The sequence below is a fragment of the Dendrobates tinctorius genome, unplaced genomic scaffold, assembly GCF_039654945.1.
Source record: "Dendrobates tinctorius isolate UK_male_01 unplaced genomic scaffold, ASM3965494v1 ptg000246l, whole genome shotgun sequence".
Taxonomy (NCBI): Eukaryota; Metazoa; Chordata; class Amphibia; order Anura; family Dendrobatidae; genus Dendrobates; species Dendrobates tinctorius.
The window spans coordinates 2,964,365-2,976,667 of record NW_027361913.1 but is presented as its reverse complement, the minus strand read 5'-3'; the positions used below and the strand labels follow the sequence as shown (position 1 = coordinate 2,976,667).

At 52.1% G+C, this 12,303-nt stretch overlaps 1 protein-coding gene across 3 annotated transcripts in view; it reads right to left on the bottom strand.

The window, feature by feature from the left end:
* Window positions 1-12,044, bottom strand: part of LOC141063204 (EF-hand calcium-binding domain-containing protein 4B-like) — a 151,193-nt gene extending 139,149 nt beyond the window's left edge. For all 3 annotated transcript variants that reach the window (XR_012224840.1, XR_012224841.1, XM_073557266.1), the window contains exon 1: window positions 11,912-12,044. The gene's annotated coding sequence lies outside the window, so the exon portion shown is untranslated. The remainder of the gene's footprint in view (window positions 1-11,911) is intronic.
* Window positions 12,045-12,303: the final 259 nt, after the last annotated feature.

The following is a 12,303-nucleotide window of genomic DNA, read 5'->3' as shown; positions in this document are numbered from 1 at the left end:
GGAAACTCTGGTCCAGGTTAGAGGTTCCTCCGGGTTTAACTCCTCTTCAGTGATTCCTTTGTCTTCCCGTCCAAACAGCAATGAGTAGGGGGTGTAACCAGTCACTCGGTGCACCCGGTTATTATATACCCACACCAGCTCAGGGACGTATTCAGGCCAGCGGGCCTTTCGGTCGCTCTCCAGGGAATGCAGCATTTGGATTAGTGTCCGATTGAATCGTTCGCAGGCTCCGTTTCCCTGCGGGTGGTATGGTGTAGTCTGAGACTTATCGATACCGTAGAGATGATGTAGTTCTTCCATGACTCTTCCTAGGAAGCACGCTTCTTGGTCCGAATGTATTCGTTACGGGCAGCCGTACACTTGGATAAAGTTTTTACAAATCGCGTAGGCGGCTGACTCTGCTGTCTGGTCTCGAGTGGGGGTGACCACGACGAACTTGGTGAAATGGTCCACCATAATGAGACAATGTTCATACCCCTGATAGGCAGGACCTATGGTCAGATAGTCCACCGTAAGAAGCTCCAGAGGGGCTGATGTTACAATAGTTTGCACCGGGGCTCATTGCGCAGGGGGTTTAGCGAGCTCGCACGGGCGGGAGGTTCGGCAAACTTCTTCTACAGCAGCGTGCAAGCGTGGGTGGTACGCTATCTGCTGCAACCATTGTAAAGTCTTTTGAGCACCAAAATGAGCCCCCTTCTCATGGGCTTCCCGGGCCAGTTGGTTAAGATGTGCTCCAGGCACGATCACCTGCCATATCGTAGCTGACGTGGTTCGTGACATGGCTTTTCGATATAAAAGTCCCTTTTTGATGACTAGTTTTTCCCACTGGCACAACATCAGCAACATATCTTGGGTCAAAGTCTGTCTCTGTGAGCCCGTGGGCAATTTACCGGTGGCCACCCATCGGCGTAGGAGTCCAACTTCTGTATCTTCCTGTTGCTGCTGAATCCATTTGTCGCGGGGCTGTTCCAGCATCCCTCCTAGGAGTCCCGTATGAGGCGCTTCTTGCGTGTTGACTGTAAGCGCGGCGGTGGTCAGGGCGAATGGCATCTCGTCTGCTTCTAATTCGTCATCTCGACTTCTTCCTGGGGTGGTGTGTCGGATTCTGGAGAGCGCGTCAGCGTGCGCGTTTTAAGCTCCCCGTTTGTAGATGATTTTATAATTGAATTTGGCCATCCGAGCCACCCACCGCTGCTCTAGGGCCCCCCAGTTTGGCATTCTCCAAATGGGCTAACGGGTTGTTATCAGTCCGCACTACTACTTCGGAGCCCGCCAGGTACTCTGCGAATCGCTCCGTCATTGCCCACACTACCACAAGGAGCTCGAGCTTAAAGGAGCTGTAATTGTCCAGGTTGCGTTCTGAGTCGTGCAGTGACCGGCTACCGTAGGTGATCACTTTGTCCCGGCCGTCCTGCACCTGTGACAATACAGCTCCTAATCCCTGGAGGCTCCCGTCGGTATGCAGGACAAATGGTTGCGAGAAATCCGCATATGCCAATACCGGGGCGTCTGAGAGAGCAGCTTTGAGATCTTGAAACGCATCCTCTTGCGGATGCTGCCACTGGATCTTCCGTCTATTCGCCCCGGCGGGAGCCCCCTTCAGCAGGTCTTGCAGAGCTCGAGCTCGGCATGCAAAATTCTTCACGAACCGATGGTAGTAGCCGGCCAACCCCAAGAAGGCCCGCACGTCCTTCACCGTCTCGGGGGTAGGCCACCCCTGGATGGCAGCAACCTTTTCCAGGGATGGTCGGATGCCCTCTGCCGAGACGGTATGCCCCAGGTTTTCAATCTGGGTGCGGAACAAGTGGCATTTCTGGGGCTTTACCTTTAACCCGTACTTCTGAAGCCGGCCGAGCACCTGCCCAAACCGCTTCAGGTGGTCCTCGAACGTGGCAGAATACATGATAATATCATCCAGGTATATCAACGTGGCTTCAAAGTTGAGGTCTCCTAGACACCGCTCCATCAACCGCTGAAACGTTCCTGGGGCGTTGGCCAGCCCAAACAGCATCCGATTGAACTTGAACAGTCCGATGGGAAGGATGAATGCAGTCTTGGCCCTGTCTTCCACTGACATCGGCACTTGCCAGTAACAACTGGCCAGGTCAAGGGTTGAAAAGTATGTCGCGCTCCCCAGGGTGGACAGAGACTCTTCTATGCGGGGCAGTGGATACGAATCCTTAATAGTGCTGGTGTTCAACTTCCTATAATCCACGCAAAAACGCAAAGTGCCATCTTTTTTCCGAACCAGGACAATAGGGGCCGCCCAAGGGCTTTGGCTTTCTCGTATGACCCCCTTCCGGAGCATTTGGGCTAACACAGTTTTCAATTCCTGTTATAGCTGCGGTGGTATTTGCCGATATCGCTCCCGGATGGGGGCCGCTCCTGCCGTGGGGATCCCATGCGTGATGACCGTGGTACATCTGAAGTCGTCCTCGTGGCTGGTGAAGACACTGTAAAATTGTCCAAGAAGTGACTCTACTTGGAGAAGCTGGGCTGGCGTTAAGCCGGAAAGTTCAGCCCGCATTCTCTCCAGGATGACTTGACCTTTCTCCTGGGTTGAGGAAGTCTGTTGGGTTCGTACCGTTACTGCCCAAGGATCTTCGGGCTGCACCTTCTATGGAACCGCGGGGTCCGGCAGCATCTCCTCCAAAGGCCTCACTAGTTTGGCCATTTTGGCCCAGGGCTTCAGGGCGATATCTTGGTCTTCCAGGTTGACACAATGCACCAGGACGGTCCCCTCCCGCACTGTGGCCAGGGAGTGGGCTACCAGTATGCCAGAGTTCAGGCGCTCCTAGTAACATGGTTCCACCTGCACCTCCACGCCCTTCAGTGGCATCGGGGCGCGGATCGACAGAGCTACCACCATCTGCCCTGGAGGAAGCTTGAGTGGGGGGCCACCGGCGCGATGACCATGCCCAGCGCCTCACCCTCCCGGCACTCCTGGAGCACTCGTGCCTCCCGCACCAACCACTGGAAGACCTGCTCTTGGGCCGTGCGAGAACCCCAGTGGCTCAGAGTCTCTTGTGTGAGTTCGTTGAGGAGGAGGTTGCCGAACTCTCGTAGTATGTTCATACCCAGAATAACCGGATGTTTGCTGTTTGTGTCTCCCTGGGTCAGGACCACTCCCTGGCGGCCGAGTGATTTGCTGCTTATCGAAATCTGCATCCACGCTACTCCGACGACAGGAACTGGTAGCTGGTTGGCGGCTACCAACTTTATCACTGTCCCCCACTGAGGTCTCACTGCTTCGGGAAAATGCTGCCGAAAATAAGTCTCTGGCATGGTTGTAACCTGCGATCCCGTGTCCACTAGGCATCGCACGGCACGGCCTTCAATCTCTGCCCATACCACTGGGCACCGCGCGACCAGGTCTTCATGACTCCCTCCATCCCGTGTGATGGGCTCCAGCTCCAGGCGGCATCTCCACGGCTCAGGGTCCTCTGCTCTTCTTGACCAGCGGGGCGAGTCTCCCCTGGAACGTGGGCACTCTCGGGCGGAGCATCCAAATTTTCCACAATCGTAACAGGCGAATGGTCGTGGGGACCGACTTGGGTGGGGGCCGCGATGGTTCATGCCCCCCTTACCCGGCCCTGGCCGACTCCTTGTGGCCGCTTTCTTGGCTTCGGCCAGTTCACCTTTAATACTCTGCATCTCTCGCTTCACCTCTTGTACCCAGTGGGGTTCGCTCAGAGTGCTTACGGATGCTTCGATACTCCGAGCCATCCCCATGGGGACCATCAACGCTTGCTCCTGTTCCCGAACCCGTGCCTCCTTCCCTATCTCTGAAAAGGTCAGATGTGGGTCCACTCGCACCCGCTCTCGCAAAGCCTGTCTTGTCAGGGTGTCTCATAACCCGGTCACTAACAGGTCACGTAATGTTACGTCCACGGTCCCCATGCCGACTCCATCCTTCCTTTCAATGGCTAAAAACAGTTCCTGCAAAACATTCATATACTGGGTCACTATTTCCCCCTCTTTCTGCATGCGTCCAAACATCAGGGTTCTCAGTTCCCCCACATCGGTCGGGTCCCCATAGGTCTCTTCTAAGATCTGTAACACCCTAACGAAGGTGTTTCGCTGCCCCCGGGGCCTCAACATTACGGTATCCCGGGCTTCCCCGTCCAACGCCATCAGGGCCACTTCTGCCTCTAAGTCAGGGGTAAGCGGATGCATCCTGAATAACCCACGCATTCGCTCCATCCAATTCCACAGCATAGTATTGCTGCTGGAGAACCTGGGTAGATTGCTTAGCATAGCCCCCACAGAAATGCTTTGCCAGGGGCCCCCGTTGTCCGCGCTCGGTGACTGCATCCTGCCAACTACGCCAAATGTGGTGATTGTAGGTACGCAGGATGCAGTGACGAGTCGCGAGACAGTTAGGTGCTTTCTATATTAACGTTTATAAGACCAGAGGGAACTTTCCTCAGTCCCGGCCTGATCACCAAAAGGGGTAACACGGGTTTCCCTCGCAGGGGGTTCTATACAAGCACACACAAATGGGTAGAACACGACTACTTCCGGCAACAGCCGGTCACTATAGGGCCACGGTAAGGCCGACTATGGGTGCTTAATTATAAAGTCAACTTAGCTGTCCAGACGTCCCTCTCCGTCCGGGTTGGTGGTCTTTCGGCGTAGTAGTTGCTGGGCCCAGTTGCGGAGGCGATGATGAAGACTTCGTGCACTCCGGCGCGCTGATGACAATGGGGTCCCACAGGCTCGGGCGTAGTCCTTGGACGGTTGTGTGGCGTCCCTGAGGGTTCAGTCACCACAGAGGTACTGCATCTCCTCCTGAGGTGTGGTACCCCACCATTCAGGTAAGGTGGAGACTCCTGACAACACTCCAACACCTGCATACCACACAACATAGTAGTGTAGCAAAGCACCCTTTGGTGGCTCCCTGCTTGGAACACGAAGCGTGCTGGGAGGCGGGTGGAGTTACTTGGCACCAAAAGAGCGGGAAGAGTTTAGGATTTGGTCACTCTGACAGAGTCAGTGGAAGAGTGAAGATCCCGAGTGGGATGGATGAAGGAATGCTGCAGCCGACCTCAGTGACCTGGGTCCGCTGGCACAGGAAAGAGACATTGAAGGAAAGCCTGACTCTCTCCATAAGAAAGAAGGATTAGTATGGAACCTAAAGAGAGGAGGACTAAGGATTAGGGTTAGAGCAGAACCCTTCCCAAGTTCACAGCGCATGGCCGGGGTCCAGTCCCCGAGGTTGTATGGATACTAATGGTCCTGCAGCAGACACCGGAGCAATAGAAGTTGTCACCACTTTATTCCCACACAACACTTGGGGGCACAACAGCAATGAGAGTGAGCCAGGACTTAGTAGCAAGGAGTCCCCGAAGCAGGCTACAGCTGTCTGCCGTACAAGTAGAGTTCATAGGAACATCTGACAGGAGGAACTCCAGTGTAATTCAGTACTGAGAGTACTTCACTATAGGCACAAAAGGGAGACGTTAAGAAAAGGCAATTATGTTGGTGGAGTGTTGGAACGGAGTACTTCATCTTGCCTGGAGGTTGGCTGAGCCCCTGACCTGGAGGACACGGCACCGAGGCAGGCACCTGTATCCACAACAGACTGTGAGTAAAGCTTTGGAACTACATGCCCTGGTGTCCTCCGCTTATTCCTGCGCCAACCCACTTAGTACTGCTACATCTCTGTGCTTAACACGACACCGCTCTCCTCTCCTCACAATCTCTCCATCTACACTGCCCTGGAACTACAGCCCTGCCTGTGGAGGGCTACACCATCTTTGCTGCACCACACCATCTGTCCCAGAGGATCTGTCCGCAGCGTCGTCTTAACACCTCCCTTACCGAACACCACAGGTGGCGTCACGAATCATTCACTAATAAACTTTAATCATAATCCGCACACTCAACATTTCCCCCTTTTACAATGGATGCCCAGGGCCACGGACCGGGTCACAGCTACCGTGATAACTCCTATTGAGATCCACCGGGCCCGGCTCCGAGTACCCTCCGCCGCACTGGCGAGACCTTGGGGGCGCTCCATTTTCTGGCGTCACGAACAGGATGACGAAGCCCGGTGCCACCGGGTTGTGTGTGCCGAAGATTTATTGGACCTAAACATTGCTGAAAATGTGCAGAATAACCAAATTAATAGACTGTAAAATGGACTCTCAAAATGGCCGCTGTTGCGGTGAAGAAGGGCGTGACACCATGGGTGGTCCTAAGAAAAGACCGCGAACTGTCCTGGGCCTCCCCTGCCTAAACTTCTATGCTACAGCAACATGGCCCGCCCCCAGAGGGGTTCGTATACTGGCTTGGTATGGAGGAGTAGGAAGAAGACGCCGCCCCCAGAAGGAGGAGCGAGAGCCGGTGGCGGTAAAGAAACCCGGGAAGAAGGAGGAAAAAGGAGAGAACGCCATATTGGAAGAAGGAAGGAGGCCCGATGAGAGCGAGAAGGTTGAGCTGAACTTCCCCGGCGCAATGGCTGAAGGCTCCAACCTTGCTCCGACAATGAATCGCCAGCAGCTGGAGGACGAGATTGCCCAGCTGACACACCGCCTGCGGCTGAGACAGGAGGCTCTCTGGGCTCTTAACTGACAGCGTGCCCAGGAGGGGCCTAAAGCATCGGTACCTCCATCACCGGTACCCTCACCACCGGTACCCGCCGCCGCTGCTATATCACCGGCACCTACACCCGCGGTACCTGCACCACCGGTACCCACCGAGGATGCCCTGGTCCTCCCTCCGGCTGCACCTGTGGAACTGCGATGCCATCGGCAGTACCTGTCACCATTTCACTGCTGCAACTGCCGCTGAGCACCGCCTGCCCGGAGGAGGTACCGGAGGGCCCAGGAGCTGAGCAGGAAGAAGCTGGACTCCTGCCTGGACCTAGCGCGGCTGCGCAGGTCCCACTGGAGGCCCCAACGGACCTGGAGCCGCCATCTGCCCCGCCATCGTCTACGATCTTGGGGCGGGCAACTCGAGTGAACATCGTGCATCGCCGGGAGACTCCAGGTATGACCGTCGCCCCGGCCAACGGGTTACCCCCTGAGTTTTCACGCACTGCGGCCGACCTGCTCGAACTCCGCATGGGACAGATGGACGAGCTGTGTTCTCAATTCAAAAGCACTAAGCTGACTGCGATGGGGAAATGGAAGAAGACCCTGCTGAAAAGAGTAAGGCTGGAACAAGCGCGCCCCATTCGACATCTTCTGATCTCAGCGGAGGAGTCTGAGCAGCTGATGGGTGTTAATATGCATCATGGGTTCCCTCTTCCAGAGATTCATGATTCCCGCATCTCACCCTACAAGCAGCCACAGGCAAAAATGGCACCAGCTGTCTGACCAAAAATCAAGGCAGCAGCAGTGCTAACTGTGGTACCACCTGAAACTGGGAAACAACATCTATTGGTACCCATTACAACCCCTGCGGAATCATTGTCAGCAGAGCTACCACCAGCAGCAGCTGAAATGCTACCCTCACAGACAGCAGTTACTACTGTTACCATTTCATCTGCACCGGCAACCACCAACTTAACCCCTTAGGAGAAGGAATACCTACAATTTGTGGACAATCAACAAGAAAAGGAAGCCCTTCAGTTCTCCCCTGGAAGCAGCCAAAGCGACCCGCTTCTACCACCCCAGGAGGGGATCCCCAAAAACAAACACTCCAGTTCCTAACTAATTGTTATCCAGGAGGGTATTTGCACCGTTGTGCCTTCTTTTTGCTATCATGTTTTCTTTGGTTTTACAAGTTTTTGCCTAATTACGTTGGCAGCATACTTTTTATTGAACTGCAGAGATCATGAACAATGAGTGATCCACAAACTGTGTTGTAAATAGTTACACCTCTTAAGGTGCCCTCTCTTGGTTTTACATAGTTCTTTTATGAATAAGAACTACCTCATCGTGGAGCATAGCTCCAATCCAAGGACACTGCAAGAGATCCCGGCTGGGAATGGTGTCCAGCATGTGCAAGAATTATTGATGTCTTAATGTGAAGCATTGTATGATGTGTCTTATAAAAAAGTTGCAGATTTTATAGAGAGATTATTTGATAGTAGTATTTAGGCATTTGATTAGGAATGGATATTTTATAGAATTCAGAGAATAAAGATGTAAAATTTTGAATAAAGATTTGAATGCAGGTGACGAACCAGGCATCAACGGTTGTCACCCTAGTCTAGTAGAGACAGTAAAAGAAAATGGGAAAGACAAAGAGAAGAAAAATGTGTTGATAATAGTACTTGAAATGGTAGTGAGTTTACTTCCATAGCACTTTAAAATTAGGTAATTATAGATAGTCTGTTAAATTGTTTGCAACGTTCAAGAGTGAGTGCCTCCCACATTGGGAAGTTTAGATAAGAATTGTTTATCAAGCATTTCAAAAATTTTTGTATGTTCCTTTGTTTGTCTAACTTTGTTTCACTTACAGCCCGCTGACGTGCTGTGTTTAACGGGGGGTATGTGGCGCCCCTGAGGGTTCAGTCGCCACAGAGGTACTGCATCTCCTCCTGAGGTGTGGTACCCCACCATTCAGGTAAGGTGGAGACTCCTGACCACACTCCAACACCTGCATACCACACAACATAGTAGTGTAGCAAAGCACCCTTTGGTGGCTCCCTGCTTGGAACACAAAGCAGGCTGGGAGGCGGGTGGAGATAGTTGGCACCAAAAGAGCGGAAAGAGTTTAGGATTTGGTCAGTCTGACAGAGTCAGTGGAAGAGTGAAGATCCCCTGAGTGGGATGGATGAAGGAATGCTGCAGCCGATCTCAGTGACCTGGGTCCGCTGGCACAAGAAAGAGACTTTGAAGGAACTGACTCTCTCCATAAGAAAGAAGGATTAGTATGGAGCATAAGGAGAGGAGGACTAAGGATTAGGGTTAGAGCAGAACCCTTCCCAAGTTCACAGCACATGGCCGGGGTCCGGTCCCCGAGGTTGTATGGATACTAATGGTACTGCAGCAGACACCGGAGGAATAGAAGTTGTCACCACTTTATTCCCACACAAGACTTGGGGGCACAACAGCAACGAGAGTGAGCTGGGACTTAGTAGCAAGGAGTCCCCGAAGCAGGCTACAGCTGTCTGCCGTACAAGTAGAGTTCATAGGAACATCTGACAGGAGGAACTCCAGTGTAACTCAGTACTGAGAGTACTTCACTATAGGCGCAAAAGGGAGACGTTAAGAAAAGGCAATTATGTTGGCGGAGTGTTGGAACGGAGTACTTCATCTTGCCTGGAGGTTGGCTGAGCCCCTGACCTGGAGGACACGGCACCGAGGCAGGCACCTGTATCCACAACAGACTGTGAGTAAAGCTTTGGAACTACATGCCCTGGTGTCCTCCGCTTATTCCTGCGCCAACCCACTCAGTACTGCTACATCTCTGTGCTTAACATGACACCGCTCTCCTCTCCTCACAATCTCTCCATCTACACTGCCCTGGGACTACAGCCCTGCCTGTGGAGGGATACACCATCATTGCTGCACCACACCATCTGTCCCAGAGGATCTGTCTGCAGCGTCGTCTTAACATCTTCATTGCCGAACACCACAGGTGGCGTCACGAATCATTCACTAATAAACTTTAATCATAATCCGCACACTCAACATTTCCCCCTTTTACAATGGACGCCCAGGGCCACGGACCGGGTCACAGCTACTGTGACAACTCCCATTGAGATCCACCGGGCCCGGCTCCATGTACCCTCCGCCGCACTGGCGAGACCCTGGGGGCGCTCCAGTAGGGCCGCAGTCCCTGGCCTGGGGCAAGCGGCAGCGATGTATGGTGGCGAATGACAGGCCACCTGAGCAGCTAACGGCTGCGATGGAGAGTCCGCAGTCAGCAGAGGCCCGGCCCCTGCTGCGGACCGGAGCGGGACAGTGGCGGCCGCTGGCGGTACTGTACTTGCCGCGGCCACTGGTGAGAACAGTGCGGCTGCAGGTGACGGGGAACAGGCCGCAGCCGCAAGCTGGAGCGAGACTGCAGTGGCCGCGGGTAGGCCGCAGCCGCGGGCTAAGTGGAGTGTAATAATTATAGGGGATAACTCAGGAGACTCTGTGCGTGGAACAAGATGACTACAGGACACAGCTTTAGAAGTGGTAACGTATATATTAACACACGGTGATACAACAGATGCAGAAAGAAACTCAAGTCCACAACACTTGGAGAAAATATAAGAAGCAGCTTAGCAGTCTATAGGAACTTCAGAGGAAAATGCAATCAAGCAAAAAAGTCTATGAAGCACAGTTATTCTTGAGGATACTTGGCATGAATAAATCCTTGTCTCAGTCCAGACACAGATAGGTAAGCTTAAAAGGCAGTTCAAATCTTATCTTAGCTTGACCAGGGAGGCCTGGAAAATAGTCTCAGGCTCTTGCAGAGCAGGAACAGCTTACATGTCCAGCAAATGCAGATGGAAGTGAAACACGAGCAGCAGAGGAAGAAGAGTTCTGGAAACTGGAGTATGCAGCAGGAACTCAGAGCAGAGTAGCAGGATCACCACACAGGTTCACAGGAGATGGTATATAGCCAGGGAGCAATCAGAGGTCAGGCGCTGGATGCAAGGCAGAATACTCAAGCACAGACTGAAGGCTGGGGTGGAGTTTTATAGCAGGAGGACACAATGCACATGAGACCAAGGACACCATCTTGGAAAAGGGCAGTAATGCAAAAAGGTAAAAATGTTCAGAGTCCTGACAGGGAGGCGGCAGCGACCGCGGGTTGAACTGGGGCAGCAGTGGCCGCGGGCTGGAGCAGGGCGGCAACGGCCGCGAAGGACCGCGGGCAGGCCGCAGCCGCAGGCTGGAAGAAGGTAGCGGGGCAGCGGTTCTCGGACGGTCGTCTCGGCGCCATCCCACTGATGTCCAGGGGAAGTATCCCTCCTTTCTCTGGCCTCCTTTCTGGCTCTGGTGAGTCGCTCTGGCTCTCAGTCGCTCCCACAATCTCCTGTTCCTTCTGTGTCGTTCTGCTGACTCATCGTCCTGGGAATTCCCCTCCGCCTTTATACTGGTCCCTCCCTCAGCCCATCTGTCTGTCACAATGATCCGTCCCCGAACTCTGTCCCCCGGAAACAGTTTCCCCCGGAACCCAGGTAACGGTCCCCTTGGTTGCGACCCGGACACTCGACCGGGACCCTGTCTCCCACACAGGCCTCAATTTACCAGTTGAAGGACAATCATAAGTCCTTTTGGCCTCCGTCTAGCTGATATGTACCAAAATACAACTTGTTTAGCATTATATGAAAGCTCAGCAGATTGCACTTTCATATACACAGGGCCACCTCAAAAACTGCACATAGTTTTTTTTTAAATGGGTCCCTATTAGCCATGGAGTGCATAGAGGAGCCAAGTAACCACAAGAGGACATGCCGAGGATGCCGGGCACAGAAGTAAAAATTGTCCTGGCTTGAACATGGGCAGCTGAAATGTATTTGATGAACTTTAGTCCCTAAGTTGGATGTAAGCCTAGGTACCTGGATTCTGGCTAGTATGAGCTGTACACAATAGATACATAAACATGATGCAGATAGTTTTAGCCCACTTACTGAGTGCTTTAGATGTGAATTAGGCAGATGCATAGACAGACAGAAGGATAGATAGATAGATAGATAGATAGATAGATAGATAGATAGATAGATAGATAGAAAAAAATCAAGGCAGCACATGCAGAATTCATGAGAGAAAGGCAAAAAAATAGCCAGGGGCAGCATGTTTATTAGGATGTGCTAAGGTCAGCAGACTAGGATTTTTGCTGATTGTGCTTCTCTTATTAATTTGTTCAGACAGATTTTATTATTCCTTTATATGTGTTATACAAGTCAAATGAATTACTTTCCTCACTGCTGAGAGAAATGGCTACCATAAAGCACTCTTGCATCTACTTGACTCAGACGTAATAGAACAGTAAAGTATGAATTTTATGGGTAACGTACCTTGGAATAGATGATGGGTGTGATACTTGATGTGTTTAGTCCGCAGCTTTTTAGTTGTGGGAAACAAGCAGTTTCTCTACTTGATCGCTGCACATGTAACATTGTATTGTGTCATTTACTTACTCAACTGAGCCTTTCCGTTCTTGCCTTGGAACATTGCTCTGACTTTTTAAGCACCACTTCCTATGTAAAAGGAAGTCGGTCTCATCTGATACTTGGTGTAAACTAAGTAGTACTGCAGGTTGTAGTGTCAGCGTCAACAGAAACCTAAACCTTAAAAATGTCTTTTTTTCTGTTAAGCACTTTAAAAATAGTAAACCTCATAATATAATTCTTAAGTTTCAAGGAATATCAGACAGTATATTTCTACAGTACTATTATTACATTCATAC